Source organism: Cricetulus griseus, chromosome 5 (assembly GCF_003668045.3).
Source record: "Cricetulus griseus strain 17A/GY chromosome 5, alternate assembly CriGri-PICRH-1.0, whole genome shotgun sequence".
NCBI classification, from domain to species: Eukaryota; Metazoa; Chordata; class Mammalia; order Rodentia; family Cricetidae; genus Cricetulus; species Cricetulus griseus.
This window is the reverse complement of record NC_048598.1, coordinates 145,192,293-145,213,349: the sequence shown is the minus strand read 5'-3', so window position 1 is coordinate 145,213,349 and position 21,057 is coordinate 145,192,293. Positions and strand designations below refer to the sequence as shown.

General features: G+C 39.3%; 1 protein-coding gene across 4 annotated transcripts in view; it reads left to right on the top strand.

Moving 5' to 3' along the window:
* Nucleotides 1–9,661: 9,661 nt before the first annotated feature.
* The window catches only part of Mipol1 (mirror-image polydactyly 1), a 268,571-nt gene continuing 257,175 nt past the window's right edge, over nucleotides 9,662–21,057 (top strand). For 2 of the 4 annotated variants that reach the window (XM_035445015.1, XM_027419672.2), the window contains exon 1: nucleotides 9,663–9,830. The gene's annotated coding sequence lies outside the window, so the exon portion shown is untranslated. Of the gene's footprint in view, nucleotides 9,831–21,057 lie in introns of all 4 variants that reach the window. The other 2 variants (XM_027419670.1, XM_027419671.2) reach the window with 2 other exon arrangements.

Below are 21,057 nucleotides of genomic sequence, written 5' to 3'. Positions count from 1 at the left end.
AAGGTTCATCAAGGTACCTTTTCTGGTACACATACATAAACAAGTGAACATTTCTCTGATGACACTTATGTTTGAGTCCCATACAGCCATCAAGACCCAGCCTGACAGCAATCCCTACATGCTCCGGAAAAGGAATTGGACTACACCTTCCCGACTACACTGGATTCAACTCACTCCGTTTCGACTGATACTCCAACCAGAACCTCGAGTAACGACTTCAATCAAGTTGAGGATTTCAACGTAGATCTTCAATCAAACAAATCATCTAACATGGACTAGACATAACTCATTAGAGACTTTCCCTATACTGGCATTTTTTTCCACAGAGCCCCCACATGACCATCTTCGTCCCTTTTCAGCAGGAAGTAACCTAGAAGATGCTACGCCCCCGTTCCCCATTATTGTGTATTAGGGTAGTGTAAGCCTAGTTAAGAATAACCTTCTTATTGTTTAGAGTTGGGATTGGAAGAAGGTGTTCAAGTTAGACACTTTTTCCACATGACTTTAAGACTTAGCTAGAATCCTATGTCTATAGGATGTATCATAGCAGATTATTGTATATTCTTGTATTCCACCCTTATGATTGTTAGTTTGGGATATTTTACACTATTAAGTTTTAATCCTCTCTTAGACTAAAAGGGGAATTGTAGGGAGTCACCCTAGCCCCGCCCAATAGTCCTGGGGCAGGTACCAGGTGGACCTGGGGACTCGCCCATAAGGGCGGGGTGAAGGAAAGCCGGGATGACGTAAAGGGGGCTTCTTAAAGGACTGCACGTGGGGACCGGGCTCTCTCTTTGTTCTGGCTGCGCTGGCTGGGTTCTTAACCTAGCTCTGGCCTGTGTTTCACCCGGCTGTGCTTGGAAATAAAGAGACCTTAATCCAATAATGGGGGTTACAGATTGCCCAGGAAAAGATACAAAGAGGAAACTCTATTGACTATTGAGGTTACAAGATAGACTTACAAAGAATCAGATCACAGAAGGTACAAATTAGGAGAGATCATTATCAAACTCTTAATTCTCTTGAGAAATTATTAGGGGAATTTCTCAATACAGATGATTATTGGGGTAGAAGGATATGACTTAAAGCATTTAAAAATGGCCCTTAAAGGTGATAAGGACCTAAACAGTCCATGAATATTATCCGCTGAGGCAGAAAAAGAGGTACAATAGGTAGAAAACAGAATATTGGATGCACATGTAGATCAGATAAACCTTAATTTAGACAGTATTCTGGTGATCTTGCCATCCAGAGAATACCCTTCTGGGATTCTGATGCAGAGGGAAGACACCATATTGGAGTGGATATTTCTGCCACATAAGCAGAATAAAAAGTTAAAGACATATATAGAAAAGATTTCTGATTTGATTCTAAAGGGCAAATTAAGACTTCGTCAACTGACTGGAAAAGATCCAGCAGAAATTATAGTACCTTTAACTAATGAGGAAATTTCCTCCTTATGGACGGATAATGAATATTGGCAAAAATCTTACTAATTTTTTGGGAACGATTAGCAACAACTATCCCAAAATTGAGAGAATTAAATTCATAAAAAAGATAGTCTGGATTCTTCCATGTATTGTAAGACAAACTCCCATTTCTGGAGTTCTTACCTTCTACACTGATGCCAACAAATCAGGTAAGGCAGGTTATAAAGCAGGTAAGGTAAGTAAAGTAGTTCAAAGTCAGTATACTTCTGTACAGAAGGCAGAATTATACGCAAGTCTCATGGTACTCATGAATTTTACAGAACCTCTTAATATAGTTACTGATTCTCAATATGCAGAGAGATAGTTGTGTTACACATCGAGACTGCAGAATTCATTCCTGATAATGCAGAATTAACTTCACTGTTTATACAGTTACAGGAAACTATCAGAAACAGAAGTAATCCTATATACATTACACATATCAGATCCCATACATGTCTGCCATGCCCATTAGCACAAGGCAATGATGAGATTGATCGTTTATTAATTGGAAGTGTGCTAGAAGCCTCAGCATTTCATAAGAAACATCATGTAAATAGCAAAGGTTTGAAAAAAAGACTTCTCCATCACTTGGCAACAAGCCAAGGAGATAGTGAGAAACTGTCCTACTTGTTCCTTTTATAATCAGACTCCATTGCCAGCAGGTTGTAATCCTAAGGGGATTTGGAGAAATGAGGTTTTGCAGATGGATGTCTTTCACTTTGCAGAATTTGGAAATTTGAAATATGTGCATCATACTATAGACACATTCTCAGGGTTCCAATGGGCTACTGCTCTTAACTCTGAAAAAGCTGATTCTGTTATTACACACCTGCTAGAGGTGATGGCAGTTATGGGTATACCTACACAAATAAAACCTGACAATGCTCCAGCATATGTCTCTACAAAATTGGAACAGTTTTTCAAATATTATAACATAAAGCATGTCACCAGTATACCACACAATCCTACGGGACAAGCAGTGGTTGAGAGATCTAATAGAGATGCTCCACAAACAAGCTTGGAAGACTAAACCCCCAAACATAGGTTGCATAATGCTTTATTAACACTAAACTTTCTTAATGCCAATGAGAAAGGACAACGGCTGCAGAATGACACTGGAGGATGCTACGCCCCCTTTCCCCATTGTTGTCACTTAGGATAGTGTATATACTTAGTTAGGGATAGCTTCCTATTGTTTATGTTTGGGATTGGAAGGAGGTGTTTAGGCTTGGACACCTCTTTCAGATGACTTTAGGGTTTAGTTAAAATAGACATAGTTATTATGTGACATAAGTAGATTGTTGTATCTTCTTATAGTTCACCTTTATGATTGTTAATTTTGGATACTTTACACTGTTAAGTTTCAATCCTCTTTTAGGCTAAAAGGGGAATTGTAGGGGATGCTGTAGCCACGACTGCTTAAGGTCTGGCATGACAGGCATGGTCAGGGTGACGTAGAGCGAGGGATGCTTATGTGGTAGGCTGCTTTCGCTTTTATCTTTGGCTTGTTGTATGGATTGCTGCCCTGCCGGCTGGCTAGGTTGCTCTGTAAGTAAGGCTTTTCCCTATCAAATTCCTTTGTATTTTTACCTGGCTCCATATTGGTAATTTCCCACATTAGGTCTGCGTAACTCTGGCAGGCCTGAAACTGGCTTTGTAGACCAAGCTGGCCTTGGACTCACAGAGATTTACCCCTCTGCCTCCCAAGTGCCTGAATTAAAAGCATATGCCACCATTCCAGGACAAGGAAGGCTACTGATGTTTGTGTTGTGCATTAATTTTGCATCCTTATGAAAGCGTGTATCAGGTATAAGAGGTTTTTGCTGTTGTAGAGTGCCTTGAGTTTCTCATTTATAAAATCCTTTCATTTGCAAACAAATACATTTTGATTTCTTTTTTTCTAGTTTTAACCTTTTAGTTTCTTGTCTTACTCATCTAACTAAGGCATCAGGCACTATACTGAATTGCAATGGAGAGATTGTACACCTCTGTCTTGTTATGATCCTAGTGAGAATGTTTGGGTCTTCCTCTATTTAACATGGTGGTTGCTGTAGATTTGTCATATATAAATTTTGTTTTGTTGTGGTATGCTTCCTCCTTCCTTAGCCTCTCAATGGACTTTATCATGAAGGAATGCTGGATTTTGAATAAGGCCTTTTCTGCATCTATTGAGATAATCATGTGATCTTGTCTTTGAGTGCATCTATGTGATAAGTTATTGATTTATGTGTGTCACATCACCCCGCATCATTGACATGAAGTCATCTTGATCATACTGAATGATTTTTTTGATGTGATCTTGAATTCTGATTGTAAGTATTTTATTGAGAATGTTTGCCTCTGTGTGCATCTGGGGCATCAGTCTTTAGGTTTTTGTTGTTTCTTTATTGGTTTTTGTATCAGGATAATACTGGTTTCATAAAGTATTTAGAAGCACTTGTTCATTTTCTGTTTTACAGAATAATCTAAGTAGAGTTGGTATTAGTACTTTTGGAGCTTGGTAAAATTCTAAAGTGAATTTATCCTGTTCTAGAATATTTTAATAGGGAATTTTAAAATTACTATTGCTTTAATTTCATTGCTGGCTACGATCTGTAACACAAAAAATAAAACCCCAGAGATAGATATTGGGGTTCAAGCTGATGGTCAGATAGGCAAAGCAGCCAGCCACTAGCTCTTACCTCTACCTCAGACTGAAATGACAATTCTGTTCACAAATCCTCAGAGACAATGCTCTCCACCAAACCTCAGACTGTAATCATGTCTCTACCAAGCCTCAGACTGCAATCCCAGGCTGCTGCCTCTCCTCAAGGTGGCTGGAGACAAATTCTCCCATGAGACCCTTTGCTTCTTCCTTTTACACCTCTCAAATACTGGAATTAAAGGTGTGGTGTCCCAAGTGCTGAGATCTCCTTTGTGTGATCTGTTTCTCTTTTTGACTGGATCAATTTCATGTAGCTTACTGTGGCCTTGAACTAACAGAAATCAATCTGCTTGTCTCTTGAGTTCTGGGATTAAAGGTGTGTTCGACCATTGCCTAGTTCTATGGCTAGCTAGTATGGCTGTTGGGATTAAAGGTGTGTATCACCACTGCCTGACTTCTATATCTTGTGGCTAGCTTTGCATTTTGAACCCTCAGGTAAGCTTTAACAAATCATAAATAACATATCACCACACAGATATGTTTAGAGTATTTATTTTGGTTGACCTCCATGTGACTTTCAGTTATGGACCATTTCAGCTAAGAACCCCAAGATTTAATAAGAAGTGATGAGGTTAATTTTTGAGATAGAAGAGTACTCACTCTTCCTTTAGAGCAAGAAATTGTCACCCACAATAAAGCTGAAGTTCTGTTAACAGGCAAAAACAGATGCAAGGTCTGTAACTTAGAAAAATCTACTGGGTATTGTATCATCTGAATTCTATCACCATCAAGTTTATTTCCCACACCTTTACAATGATTTTCTATCAGGAACTTTCACTGAAATAAATGCCAACAACCACTACTATGTTGCCAAGTCTAAAGGTTACTTCTCTGACCTCATTTGGTTAAATTACTCAGTGATATCTGAAAGCATGAGCCACTCCATTTCTTTCAGCATTGTGTTCTGGCTTCTATGACATTATACTTTTATGGACTTCTTTCTACTTAATAATCTAATCTTGGTCTTCTCTGTTGGCCCTCTCCTTATAGGTAGTCATTAAGGAGATTAGAATCCTCTAGGGATTGTGTCTGTGCTTTTTTCTTTTGTTTGTAAGTATTTTGTTTTCACGTGACCCCATCTAAGCCCTGAGTTAAAACCAATATCTAGCATTGATGCCTCTACCCATTTTGTTTCTAGATGTAGAAAGAAACATCTAAGTACCTTCTGATCCCCAGGATTAAACAACAGATTATTTGTATTAATATTCTTATTTGGATGTAATTAAAGATAAAACCCTATTGAACTTGGCTGTTGAAATAATCTTTTTGTATACGGTGAGAAAATGTGTCTGTTTTACCTTACTTGCCTAAGGCACCTTCTGATTGGTTTAATAAAAATTTTTGTTTAAAAAAGAGCCAAATATCCAATAGCTAGGAAGGAGAGGATAGGCAGGACTTCTGGGCAGAGACAGGAATTCTGGGAAAGAATCGGAGGCAGGAGAGATTTGCCAGGCATATGCAGAGGAAGTTGGATGTATGGAACTGAGGAGAGGTATTAAGCCATGTGGCAGAACATAGATTAATATATAGGTTAATTTAAGTTTTAAGAGCTAGTTGGGAACAAGCCTAAGCTAAGGCCAAGCTTTCATAATTAATAAAAATTCTCTGTGTCATTTTTCAGGGGCTGGCAGTCCAAAGACACCTCAGCTATACTTGGCATAGCCTTGCATAGAAACCCCTCAAACACATTTCTTTCCCTACATCTCCTGTTTCTGAGATGACATCACAATCCACCCAATGGTTCATTTTAAAAACACAAGAAATTATCTCTGATTTGAAGAGATCGTCTAATCTCTTCACATCTTGCCAGTAGCAATACTACGATTTCTTTCATACTATGAATTTTACCTTTAAAATACATCCTAGTTTGGCCAACTTCTATTTCTACTGTCATGTTAGTTGAGGTATATTATAGTTTACTTGGAATTACTGGAAATGCTTCTAGATTTTCTTCACTCATTATTCACCATAGTTTCCTAGTAACATAAAGTAGACGATTACAATTTCCTGTTAAAAAGCCTGTGGTGGTTTTCAGTTGCATTAAAAACAAAATCAAACTTAAGGTATTTTCAAGCTCTGTTTGATGAATGTCTCAATGTTTTGTCTTATTTTAACCCTCTTCATTCTGGTCCCCAATACAATGATATTTATGGTTTTGTCTCTGTCAAGCTTGATTGCCGCCTCTTGGAATTTACATTTGATGAAGTAGAATACCACCGCTCATCTATGAGAAGGTTAAATTCAAGCCATTGGCAAGAAATACTTGTAAAAGTGGGAAACAATTTTTAACTTCTGATGAAGATGAAAATATACTACAGCCATTTCTGATGGTAGCATGACTGTTTCTTACAAAATGAAATATACTCAAGTGACCCAGCAATTTTGCCCTTTTTGGTTACCCAGATTAATCAAGCACTGATTTCCACATATTACAGACAGATGCCTAAAGCATTTTTTTTTTTACTCATTATTGTCCAAACATGGATGCAGTTAAGATGTTCTTCACTAGGTAGGTGGATAAACAAATTGTTTTATAACATACAGCAAAACATCATTAAAAATAAGAAATAAGTTATCAAGCCTTGAAAATATATAAAGGATCCCAGGAGTGGTGGTGGGACTTGGGAGGTTGATACAGTAGATCATGAGTTCAAGAACATCCTTAAGCAACATAGCAAGTTAGAGGCCATTCAGGATACACGAGACCCTGTCTAAAAGACTAAAAGGATGAAAAAATGGAAAATTAAAGCTTCTACAGAACCTTAGATGAATATTGCTCACTGAAGTAACTAATCTAAAAAGCCTGTCATTTGCAATTCCACCTGCAATATATTTGAGAAAAGGCAACAATTAAGGTGATATTAAAGATCAGTAGCTTTCAGAAGAAGGGAGAAAAGGATGAGGAAGTGAAACACTAGGAAATTTTAGGGGAATGAAGCCTCTAATATTGTAATAGTGGGTACATGATAATGTGCATTAACAGATGCCATGGAACTGCACCGTGAATGGGCATACGTCACATAACTTATATAAACTATGGAAGTTAGTCAATCATGTGTTTTAGTCAGTGTTCTACTGTTATGAAGAGACACCATGACCATGCAAACTCTTATAAAAAGAAAGCATTTAATTGGAGCTTGCTTACAGTTTCAGTGGTTTAGTTCATCATCGTCTTGGAAGGGAGCATGGTGACATGCAGGCAGTCATGGTAGCAGAAAATTCTACATCTGGATCCGCAGGCAGTAGGAAGAGACATTGGGCCAGGCTTGAGCTTTTGAAACCCCAAAGCCCACCCCTAACGATACTCTTCCTCCAGCAAGGCCTCATCTCCTAATCCCTCTCAAGCAGTGCCACTCTCTAATGACCAAGCATTCAAATATATGAGCCTACAGGGTCCATTCTTACTCAAGCCACTATATAATGTATCAGTCATTTTCATCAGGTACAACAAATACATCATAGTAAGAAACATCTTAATAATACATGAAGCTTAAGGAAAGAAGGCATCATGAGAACTCTGTACAATCTGTTCAAGTTTCTGTAAGCTTAAAATTGCTTCCAAAAGCCTAGAGCATAGCATGGTGGTGCATTCCTGGACACTTACCTCCTGGAAGGCTGAGGCAGAAGGAAAGTGTTTAAGTCCAGCCTGGACTACACAGTGAGAGCTTGCGTTAAAATAAAAAGTCCGGTGCAAAGAGAAGCCCCCCCCCCCCTTTTTTTGATGAGGGGTGGAATCTGCACTTTACTGTGGGTATAAGGATAAGGATTTAGAATGTAGTTAGGAATCATGCTGATTCAGTGAAATGGAAGTAGAAGGTTCTCCTCTTAGATCCATGGCCTCAGTAGCTCTGGGAAGCTGGGCAGGTTTCTAGTACCATGCATGACGCTAGAACAGTGGGAGATCCAATGAGGAAAACTCCAGGCATGGAAGGAAGTCAGCTCATAATAGAGGCCACATGTGTTATAGGCAGTAGAGCTGGGACCCATAGGGAGCCCAGAAAATTTCACCCATTGAATGTAGAGCTTCGAGATTTTGTGTCTGCTGTCCCGAATTTCAGTGTTGCTTTGGCATGATTTTCCCTTGCTATCTTATTCTCTTTGGAACACTACTGTATACTGGAAGTATATAATTTGATTTCTCATTTTACAGGGGCTTGTGATTAAGAAGTTTGTTTCACTTTTTTGGGGGTGGTGGTGGTGGGAACTGTGTATTTGCTATGTATCCCAGGCTGTCCTCAAATTTATGATCATTCTTCAAAGGTTTAGGATTACAGAGGTGCACCACCATAACCATATTTTTAATTATACTTTATGTCCATTAAAATCTGATTCAACTCTGAGTAATGTAAAGCAATAAATAAATAAAATTAAAAATTCACTTTAAGGTCGAATGTCACAAGCCACTTCAGAGAACTAGTCATTGGTTACATAAAAAATGAAACTGTTTTTTAATATTATACTCTATTTACTCCAAATAATTTAACTAAGTTCTCTCATCCATTTTCCAAACTTCACACCCTTTTGGCACTTACTAGTAAGTTCCTTTCACTATCTTTGTCCATCATGACTTTGGTGGTCATCATGACTTTATTCTCTCTCTCTCTCTCTCTCTCTCTGTGTGTGTGTGTGTGTGGGTGTGGGTGTGGGTGTGTGTGTGTGCGTGCGCAGAAATTACTATTATTGATAACATTAGTGCTAATATTATTATTCCAGCATCCAAGAGTACAAAAGAGTACTTGGCACATAGTAAATACTCAGAGTACTAAGTAATGTAAATTAAAGTGACTTTAAAGCTCAATACTAAAGTGCCAGTGTTAAGTGGCCTGTAGTTCCAGTAACTAGGTAACTTGGCTAAGGTGGGAGGCAGGTGTTTCTCTCTCTCTCTCTCTCTCTCTCTCTCTCTCTCTCTCTCTCTCTCTCTCTCTCTCTCTCTCTCTCTCTCTCTCTCTCGGGAAATACTTGGTTCATTACCAGTTATATCAGTTCAGATAAAATTCCACGTTACCCCTAGAGTCCACAATAAACCATATCCTCTGCGTTCAGGTTTTTCTTTTAAATTCCGAGATTGAGCATTTTGAGCATGCACATAGTCTAGCATACACTCTCTGTAGTCCTGAAGTGAAAACAGAAACTGCCAAGAGCTTTAAAGCTTGTCTGAGGCGTTCTTTGGCCCGCTTGGAGGTCTCCCTCGGGCTCCCGTCGCAGCACCCTTCCTCGCGTCCCGCAAACCACATCCACTGAAGGGAACCGCAGTTTCTGCCCAGTGAAGATCGCCCGCGCACCCCACGTTTCCCCTCCTCTCGCCGCACAAGAGTTCGTCTGGACCGTAGTCCTCTACTCCCATGGAACGACCTGGGGCCACACTATTCCCCAGCTCCCCTCAGCACTCCCCGCGGCCCCAGCTCGCCGGAAGCCCCGCCCCAAGATCGCCAGCGGGCTCGCGCATGCCCGGTGCGCGCCGCGGCCGCAGCCGCAGCCTCGTCCCCGTGGGCCCGGCGGCGCGCCCGGCCTTGTCCGCCCCGCCCCGCCCCCTTCGGTCACTCAGGGGCGCGCGCGTAGCGGGCGCGCGGCGATTGGCTCCCTCGGTGGCAGCGCCCCAGGCCGGAGAAACTGCGTGAGCGGAGTGGGCGCCGAGGGGTCCCGCGGCTCCTCAGGTACCGGCGTGGACCCGGAGGGTTGGGGGAGGGGAGGGAAGCTCAGGGTGGGCTGTAGCCGGCTCGGGACTTCCGGCCGCGGTCCCCGGAGAGGCAGGAGGGCTGCGCGGGGTTGGCCCGGAGCGTGCGGGCCACCCTCGAGGGCCCGCGTCGCGGTGTTCTCAGGTGACACAGTGCTCCTTCTCCTCGGGTTTCAGCACAGCCTTAAAAGTTAAGAGGCTGAACATGGATTCAAAAGTGTGGGTTTTTATCCCTGCTAAATCTTGGCAAGAGTTCGGGTTTCAGTCCCCGCTGGAGGACTGAAGCGATTTATAGTTCTCACCCTTGAAAGTGCGAGCAAAACTCCAGTGTTGCTCAACACGCGCGGAGCCGGCTGTAGTAGGATGCGAATGGAAGCAAACTCTGGTTTCAAGAGCCGGCTTTTCTAACTGGAGGATGATACCACCCAATGGTATTGGTGAAGTATTTGAAGCTCTATGGAAGGACCTGGGTAAACTTCAAATATCGCAGGATAGACGAGGGTGATAAAAAAAGAAAACACCTTTTCTATAAGAACAGGTCTTTGGGTGGACTCCTTCGAGCATTTTTATGTGAGTCAGTTCCCAATGGTCCTGGACAGAGCTAGGGAAGGATTGCTTTAACCTACGAGTTTCACAAGTAACTCGCTTTGCAAAGTGTGTTCTGTCTGCAAAGGATCTCACCCAAAACAACAGTTGCATAGTAATCATTCCATAGGCTGGCATCCTGTGCGTATTTGCCAGAAATTGCCTCCATCAGATTGTTCTATAGGCATGTCTGTGGACATTTTCTTGATTAATTTGATTATTGATTGGTTTGGGAGGGCCCAGATCACTTTGGGTGGTATGGCCTTTGGGCAGATGGTCCTCAGTTGTATAAGAAAGGAAGCAATGCAAACCATGGAGAGCAAGCCAGTAAGCAGGATTACTCCCTGGTCTGTGCTTCAGTTCCTGCTTCCAGGTTCCAGTCTTGAGTTCCTTTGGGAGGTTCCTTGGGTGGTGGAAAGCCCCCCACCCACTTTCAGAAACAAAACTATATTACATCCTATGTTAGTATGCCAGTAAAATTAGGCTTGCTTTTTAAAAGTAAGATAATATGAATTGTTTCATTAGATAAAAGTAAGGATGGCAAAAAAATATGAATAGGAGATAGACACATTTTTTTCTTCAAAGACAGAGTATGAAATAAAATCTTTGTGTGATAACTTTAAAATGTTTAAGTCATGTGTAAAACTCATTGTATTTTCATGCTGTATACTCTTTTATCTAGTACCAAGATCAAAAAAAGAACATGATAAGGGACAGAGGAAATCGATCATCGGGTTAAGAGCGCAGGCCCTGGCTTGATTCCCAGCATCTACATGGTGCACCAAGCATCTATAACTGTAGTCCCAAGAAATCTGATGCCTTCTGCCCTCTTAGCATGCTTGTATGCACTGTGTATGCTTGCCGTGCCAAGACATACATGTAGTCAAAATACCAACATACATAAAATAGAAGGTTACATTTTTTTTTTAAAACAGCATAATAGTATTTACATCCCAGAAAAACCCACTGGTGCCCTCTTTCTAATAGTAATCATTGGATTTGAGTTTACTTACATAGGAATCCAAGGGACTGAAACCATTACAGCCTAATGGCCCCCTGGTTAATTATTTTGGCTGAGTACTTGGACTGGATTTGTGCTGTGGGCTGTAGTTTGCCAACCCCTGCTGAATTAAAAAATGACTGCTCAGTACCAGTACAGCTTTTCCCTGTCTATTATCTCAGTTAGCATATACAGCGGACACCTTATGTTTTTAGGTGGTGAATTTAATACATATTAGAAGTATGTTGAGGCAACATTTAGGGATAGTCAAGCAGTGTGATAATGAAAACTTCTTTGATTGTTAAGCAAACACAGATTTAAGATAGGCCATGCCTTCTGACACAATACATTGAGTTTATATACACACTTTTAAAATAAATTCTAATGGGATATTTGTTTGTTAGCCAACAATAAGTAACAAATGCACTACTTACTAAATTCAGAAAAAAATTAGTGAAAGAAATGGCTCTTTGTGAGCATTTAAAGAACAGGACTACATTTTAGTTCTCTCTCTCTCTCTTTAAAAAAAAAAATTTAAACAGGGCCTCCTGTCTTCTAGGCAGGCCTCAAACTAGCTAAGTAGTTGAGGATGTCCTTAGGTTTTGAGTCTGATGTTTCTGACTCTGGAGAGTTGTATGCTGGTGTTACAGATGTGCACTACATGCCTGGAGTGTTTTGTTGTTGTTGCTCTTGCTGGCCCTGAACTCTTGGCTTCAAACCATCTTCCTGCCTTAGCCTACCAAGTAGCTGAGACTACAGCTATGGGCCGCTTCACTTAACTCGTTTACTTTAATATGTTTGGGAATAATTAATTTTATGTCCTGAGATACTAAATTTAATCATAGCTATATACCCCATTTTTTTCTTGGGTTATGGTTTTTGTTATTGTTTTGTTTTTTTAGCTCTAATCTGGCAACATAAATTACTACTTTAAAGGGGTGGCTCATTTGTTGCTTCACTCAAATGGGTGACTAATGGGACAAATTTGCCATAGAACTGTTTTTTGGTAGTTAATTAGAGCAACCCTGGTTCTGATTTTGCTAAAATTGAAAGTATTCTTTTGAATTTTTTCTATTTTGAATATATGCAGGTAGGTGGTATATTCTTGTAAGTTTAGTTTTGCATTAGATGACTTGTATATACACATTGAGATTGATTTCATTATGCTTGGATTTATAAATTTTACAGGGTTCATTTCCTTGCAGTCTATAACTTGAATGTTATTGTTTCTTTCTGAAACATGACAATATCTCTTCTTTGATTTCTTTTTTTGACAGTCTCTATTTAGTCCTTGACTGTCTTGCAAGTTGCTCTGTAGATCAGGCTGGCCTTGAACTCAGAGACCTCCTCCTGCCTGTGCTTTCCAAGTGCTGGGATCAAAGGCATGTACCATTACACAGGGTTTCTTTGTAGTTTTATCTTAAGGATTTTGCTAATGAATTTTTAAAAATAAGAAATTGATAGTACTTAAAAAAACTTTATTGTGAAATATAATGTATATAGAGATAAATAATATAAAACATATGGACATTTTTGAGCAAATGAATAATCATTAAAACTTGTTACTAATTTGTGTGTATGGCCATTTACAAAGCATGTCTGTACATTAATATAGATTCATCAGTGGATGGATTGTTTTATATGTGTCTTACTAATGCTATTGCTCAATCTCTTTCATTAATGATTTGTGTATGTATGAATCTCTGTGTTTTAGTAGTGATAATAGCTGACCATTTGCTATATGTTAAAGCTCCTTTTGTAATAATGGAGTCTGTTTCTCCCTGGACACCCACTCACCCACCCCTATTTTTTGAGTTCACAGTACTCAAAGTATACACGTTTATGGTTAATTATTTTTGTTTGAGACATCCTTTTTTATCAGTGACTCAGTTAATCTTTAGTGATGCTTTTTGTTTTAAAGCTTATTCTGATTTTTTAAAAATCTTTTATTTTGAAATAATGTTTCGTGTTGAGAATTTTAAAAAAATAGTATATACTATCTCTGGCTTATAATCTTTCACCTTAAGATTTTTTTTGGCATTGGATAGTGAGAAACTGAAGAGATATCTCAAACATGTTATTTCAGTCTTTATTCAGGCTAGGGGTAGGCATGGTGAGATACTGTTATTCATGACACTGGGCAGTGGCAGCAAACTGCAGTTAAAACTAAACTATGCAAGGAGAAATAAAAATGGCTGAAGGTTGAAGCCTGATTGAGTGGAGGATTCTAAAATAAAGTTTGGTCTTTATCATTCACAGTATTAGCTTTCTTATAACTTGGTTTGTTTGAGTACTGCTTTCTAAGAGTTTTGGTGAAACTTTCAGCTATATTTATGGCTTTATTTGTCCTCTAAGTTATAAATTAAAAAATATTTATGGTTGGTGGCACACATCTCTAATTCCAGCACTCAGAGGCAGAGGCAGGCCAATCTCCAGGTTCAAGGCCAGCCTAGTTCACAGAATAAGTTTCAAGACAGCCAGAGCTACAGAGACAAAAACCGTGTCATGAAAAAACAAAGACTGTGTGTGTGTGTGTGTGTGTGTGTGTGTGTGTGTGTTTGTGTGTGTGTGTGTTGTTTTTGTATATACATATACATGTATGTGTTGTTTTTGTTTTTATATATGATTTGTTTATATGATTTTGTGTGTATCTGTATGTTTGTGCATGCACACACCTGTGTGTCATGTGTGCTTTTTTGCTCTCCATCTATTCTTTTGTAGTAGTGTCCTTCCCTGGCCCTGGGCCTCCTGTTTGCTCAGCTAGGTGAAGGTCAGCAAAACTAAACTGTTCTCCTGTCTCTGTCCACCTTGGGGCTTGGTTATAGGCTTGCACCAGGATGCCCCACTTTATGTGGGTGCTGAGATCCACATTCAGATCCTCATGATTGCTCAGTGCCCTGGTTGGTTTTGTGTGTCAGTTTGACACAAGCTAGAGTCATCAGAGAGGAAGGAGCCTCAGCTGAGGACATGCCCCCGTGAGATGCAGCTGTAAGGCATTTTCTTAATTAGTGATCAGTGGGAGAGGGTCTAGCCCATGGTGGGTGGTGCCATCCCTGGGCACATGGTCCTGTGTTCGTAAGAAGCAAAACTGAGCAAGTCGTGAGGAGCAAACTAGTAAGCAGGTCTCCTCCATGGCCTCTGCATCACCTCCTGCCTCCAGTTTCCAGCCCTACCTGAGTTTCTGTCCTGACCTCCTTCAGTGATGAACAGCAATGTGGTAGTTTAAGTCAAATAAACCCTTTCCTCCCCAACTTCCCGTTTTGTTACAACAAATCTTACTAGACACCCTAAGATACTCAGCAAGTGTTCTACTCAACTGCCCTTCGAGCCTCTTTCATCAGTTTTCACTAGACATGTTTGATATTTAGAACTGTTTATGTCTGGTTAGTTAATTAAATGCCTTAATATACTTTCTTAGTTTGAGTAGTATTTTTTATTTTACTTTGATTTATATGTTATTTTGATTAATTTTTGAATCCCTTTTCCTACTCTGCTACCTTATTCTGAGCAGTATATATAATTTAAAAATGGCAATTTGTGGACTTTTTCCATCTTTGTGTGTTTTGTTATTTCATATGTGTTCTCAAGTGTGGCCAAAAATTCTATAATTTTATGGTAAGGTACAGGTACAAACGTTTAAGTACTTATCACATTAATTGAAAACAGTTTTGCATTATTATTTTACTTTCTTAGAATTTGGACCTGAATTTCTTCCTTATATTATTTACATTAGAGTGCTAAAATGGTGTTTTGCATTGTCTCAGTTATACCTATAATCTGAATTAAATTTAAATTTTTTTCTGACAGACTTTAAGGCAGCATGTCTTAAAATTGATTAGTATTTTAATACTTTTATTGTCTTCAAATTTTAATGTAAATTGAAGCTACTTCCTTGATTTTGTCAAACAGCTTATTGCCAGCATGGGAGCTGTGTTATAGCTTACAACATTCCAAAGCAGAACATTTTATTCACTGGCATGAGCTGGCACAGTGGGCAGGATTATTGTAATTCATTTTGGGTAATGAATTGAAGCCTTGGAAGTTAATGTACAAAAATACTCTGTCAGTTTTTACAATTATTTAATGATAAAATCTGGGTTTAGAATATCAGCATCTTAATTTCTATTGTCTTTATTCCATTCTGATTATTAATTTTGATCTTCTTTTCAGTTAAAGTCCATGTATTAACTTTAAAGGGCTGTGTTTTGTTTGCTACCCATTTAGAATTACAATCTCATTTAAAACTGTTTCATCATGCTAATTACTAATTACTTGGTTTTGCAAATTCATGGTCTACCTGTAAAATGTACCTTAGAAAGTGGAGAAATTATTTTCCTAATTGAAATTTTTGAATGGATTTTCTCCTAAAACGTATTTGTAATTTTTAAGAATTACTTTAGGAAAATCAAGAGACTGTGCAGTATACTTATTAGTGACTAAAAATTTGGCTACTGTTTAACATATACTATTAGTGGTGCTTTGAAAGTCACCAGAAGATGTTTGTAGTAGTGCTCAGAATATAAAACTGAGCTATTGCCATCCAGTAGCCTACTCAACAAACACTAAGTAAATGTTTGGAAAACCATACAATATCCTGTCAAAAATTAGTAGATATTTGTAGAAACTGAGTGTGTGTGTGTGTGTGTGTGTGTGTGTGTGTGTGTGTGTGTGTGTGTGTGTATGTAAAATAAAAGTCTAAAGATACAGTAAAATTCTAAGATCATTATTTTGTTAGTGAATGTAATAGGTGATCCCCCTTTCTATTTTCCTTTTATTATATTCTATACTATTTTCTAGATGAGATAGTGATGAGGAAAGTACCTAAATCTCTATTTCTGTTAGTTTTCTTTTCATCAGTGATTGCTACAAAGTCACAAATCCAGCATCATTTTACTTTTAGTAATCTGATTTTTGATCATCTTACTTTTAGTGGTTAAAATAAATACAATGGTTATATCTTCACTATAAATAATGCTTTTTTTTTTTTTTGGTACCTGACTTATTTCTCCCCTCTTTTTGTTTAAATTAGAAAAAAACTTGTTTTGCATGTCAATCCCAGTTCCCTCTCCCTCCCTCCTCCCCTGACCCCAACTAATTTATCCTGTCCTCTTTCTGCTCCCCAGGGAGGGGGAGGCCTTCCATGGGGGATCTTCAATGTCTGTTCTATCATGTGGAGCAGGGCCTAGGCCCTCCCCCGTGTTTCTAGGTTAAATAATGATTTTTTTTTTACCCCTTCAAAATTCTCTAAATGACATTCTGCAGATTATTAATGTAAGTGGCTTATTAAAATGTATGCCATTGTTTTTAAATTTGTAAAATGCCAATAATTTTTAAAGATCCCTTTGTTATAACACCTTCCCCTTCCCAGTTTCTACTTGCTCCCCCCACTGTTTTTGCTTTCTATTGAATCTGAATTCCATTTCAAGTTTCTGCATGATGTTGAAGGAACATCTGTGAAGTGTATTGATAGTTCTTATATAAAGGCTACAGCTTTCAGACCTTATTCATTCATCTCCTGAGAGCTTAGCTGTTGGTTTTGAGGATTCTCCTGGTTTATAGACGCCATCTTGCTACTGAGGTTCCCTCTACTCTACATAAGTAGATGCTGTATTCATGCAGGTATTAAAGTCTCTGGTGTTGTCTTCTAGTCTTTTACTAATTTTTGTAGAAGGTGTTATGTTTGTAGATCTGGCCTTTTTGTCTTAATCACATTCAATTTACTCAGTTTAATTTGCTCTCCTTTCTAACATTTTTGACAGACACAATGTCATTGCCATCAGCAAAATTCATTCTCAAGGACAGAACAAAATAGTTAAAAAAAAAAGCAACAACAACAAAATTCCAAAGCATTTCACATCATTTCAAGTTTCACAATTTTCTATTGACTCCTATTTGTAGTTATTCTCAGTGACATGTGGCCTGAGGGTCCAGGTTTAGTACACCTGTAAGTGGAAGTTAGGGATAGCTAATGTTTGAAAGACTTGTGACTATGGATGTTGACTGCTTCTGTTGGTTATAAAAGAAAGAGTTGTCTTTTTTTTTTCTTTGCTTATAAAAGAAAAACGTTGCTGGTACTTCTTGCTTTGGAGATTTTACTGATTTGTGAAATCTAGAATTTTATTTTTGATTTCCTAAAACAGGACAAGGAAGTGATTTGATAAAAGCAACTGGCTTGAAAAAATGACAAACCAGCCAGACAGTGGTGGTACATGCCTTTAATCCCAGCACTCTAGAGGCAGGTGGATCTCTGGGTTCAAGGCCAGCCCTGGTCGACAAGAGTGAGTTCCAGGAGAGCAAATCCAAAACCAAAAATGATAAACCAATATCTAAATATTCATTTTATGATTACATAGGAATCATTTTTAAATTTGTCCTAGTAAATGACTGAGTAAAAGAAAATTGTTCAACTAGCACACAACTTGTGGGTTATTTAAATTTGTTGTGTAAGAGAAGCAGAAAGTGTCTTTGAGTACATTTGGTAGTATGAACTAGACAACTTAGAAGGCATATGCCTCAGTCTTCTCTTATTGTGACAGCTGTAACAAAACCCCACAAATTCATGCCTTAAAACAATACAAATTTGCTATCTTAGAATTTTCAGGTGTGTGTGTGTGTGTGTGTGTGTGTGTGTGTGTGTGTGTGTGTGTGTGTGTAATGAAGGTGTTGGTAGCACTTTTTTTTTTTCCCATATAACCTAAGGGAAAGTCTGTCTTCTTGCCTGTTCCTGTTTCTTAGGACTGCTTGATAACCAAATGGAAAGTCCATATCCTTCAAGTAGTCATCATTTAACACAGTCTCTTCTATTCAGTTCTTTGAATTTTTTTCAGTGTAGCTAATTTTTTCATCTAATCAGTAATGGAGCAGGACAAAGACATCTAAGTTGTAGAACTTGTCTGCTCCTATGGAGCATGTGCTCATGTACGTATTTGTGCCACAGTTCATGAGGAGGTCAGAGGATGACTTGTGCAGAAGTCAGTTCTCTCCTTCTACCATGTATTTCTGGAGATAGAATTTAGGTTGACAGGTTTAGGGCCAAGTGGCTTTACCCACTGAGCCATCCTGCAGCTGTGCTGTTAGTTTTATGTAAACTTGACATAAGCTGGAGTCATTTGGGAAAAGGGAACTTCAGTTGAGATTGACCTGAGGGCAAGCCTGTGGTGCATTTTCTTAATTAGTGATTAATATGAGAGGACCCAGCTGATTGGGTGGTGCCACCCCTGGGCAGATGGTCCTGGAGTATATAAGAAAGCAGGCTGAGCAAACCTTGAGGAACAACCAAGTAAGCAACACTCCTACATGGTCTCTGCATCAGCTCCTAATTCCAAGTTCTTACCCCAACTCCCCTGGATGGTAGACTATGAACTATAAGATGAAATAAACACTGTCTTCCATGCTTTTAGTCATGGTGCTTTATTACAGCAATAGAAACCCTGAGACATAGGCATATGGCTTGTTCTTTCATAACAACTCTCTTGTGAGAACCAAAGAAGTCCATTCTTTCAGAGGGCATTTTTCTCAGTGATCTGTTTACATTTCACTAGGTTCTAAGCCTCTAGCACATGAGCCATTAGAGGCACACTCACATCACAACAGAGAGCACAGACTTGTGATGCCACCAATGAAGAATTTCAGACGTTGAAAGAGTTGAAGAATAGGAGCTCACTGAATGCCTTTAAGGATGAGTCTTAAACTGATTTTTATTAATTCTCCCCACACTGGCTACAACTGAGGTGGCCCAAATCTAGTGAAGTAGGTACAGGAATGGCTGTGATTATAACTTAGCCAGCCTTCAAGTAACTGAAGGTTTGATTTCATCATGGTGGTACTTATTCTTTGATTGTCAACTCCATGAGTTTTAGAATCACCCTGAAAACACACTTTTGGACATGTAGATAAGGATAGTTCCAGAAAGCTTTAACTAATGAGGGAAGATCCACCCTGAACATGGGCAGTACCACTCAATGCTCTGGAGTGCTGGTCTGAATAAAAGGAGAAAACAGAGCACAAGCATCCACTAGTCATGAAGCTTACTGGCTGTGGATGCAGTGTGGCTACCCAACTCATACTTCTTGCACTGTGCTTTAGCTACTCTGATGAACTCTACCTCCTTCAACTGTATGATAAACCTTCCCTTTTAAAAGTTTCTCTTTGTTAGGTATTTGGTCACAACAGTAACCAAGGTAACTAATAAAAGATTTGGTACCAAGAAATGGAGCTGTTGCTAAGGTGAAATTGTACGGTCCATTGACCTTTGGAACTGATTTGTGGGAAGAATGTGGATGGATGGGGTTGGAGCTTGAAATTCTAAGATGCTGTAAGCAGCCCTTAATGAGCCATGAGTGGGTCCCTGTGGCAATTAGTGATATTAGATCCACAGGAGCTGGAGTTACAGGTGATTGTGAGTTGCCATAGTCATTGAACTCCTTTTTTTTTTTTTAAGATTTATTTATTTATTATGTATACAGTATTCTGCTTGCCTGTATCTCTGCAGGCCAGAAGAGGGCACCAAATGTCATTATAGATAGCTGTGACCCACCATGTGGTTGTTGGGAATTGAACTCAGAACCTCTGGAAGAGCAGGCAATGCTCTTAACCTTTGAGCCATTTCTCCAGCCCCGTACTCTGGTAATTTTAAAGAGCAATGAATGCCCTTAACTGCTGAGCCATCTCTCCAGTCCCTCAGACTGTATCTTGGTTACTGCTCACTGTTCTTATGTAAGTCTGCAGTGAGAGAGAGAAAGAGGGAGAGGGGAAAGAGGAGACTGAAGAACAAAAATAAGAGAAGAGACTTGATGAGGAAAGTAGAATGATGGAATTAAATATTCTAACAGGCAAGTGTGAATGCAGAATGCTGTAATTGTTAATGTTGTCAGACCATAGTGTAACTTAGTGTGCTGCACTGGGCTGATAGGCAAGATACCCCTGAAGGCAAGACTCTACCCACTGAAAATGCAAATTTATTTAAAAGGGGCAAGCCTGAATTTATCATGGTGCTGAAGGAGTTTCCTGCTTCAAATTAACTGCCTAGGAAATTATTTTCTCAGATGTAGGTACCAAGGCATGGTGCTATTGCAGTTTTGGCACAGGGGACAAGACTATATATCTTGAACTGACAGCTGAACTCAGCAGAGTGAGGGATTCTGACAACTTGCACCATGGTTCATGAAAGCTGCTGAGGCCAGGCAGTGTGCAGCAGTATTGGCTTCCTTACAAGAAGTGCTGAGAGGGCATTGGGTTAATCTGTAAAGGTAAAGTTTTACTTGCAGTAGAGACCTCAGGATATTAGAGATGCCATATTGTCATTGAAAAAAAGCTTTAGGAGTGGGATAGGGCTGATTCTCTGGAGGGTGTGAGTGCTACAGGCTGGAAGGGTAAGCCCATAGGAGCTTAGATGATTCCATTAGTCTCAGATGCCAGATATGTTGCTTCAGTGTGCTTGCACTGCTAGGTATGGGTCTTGCTTTGGTCTGATCTTCCTTTGTTAACCCCTCCATTCTTACCTTTTTGGACAGGACTGTTTTCTCACTACTACTACTACTACTACTACTACTACTACTACTACTACTACTACGATGTGCGTGAGTACCAAGTATACTAAATGTACACACACACACACACACAC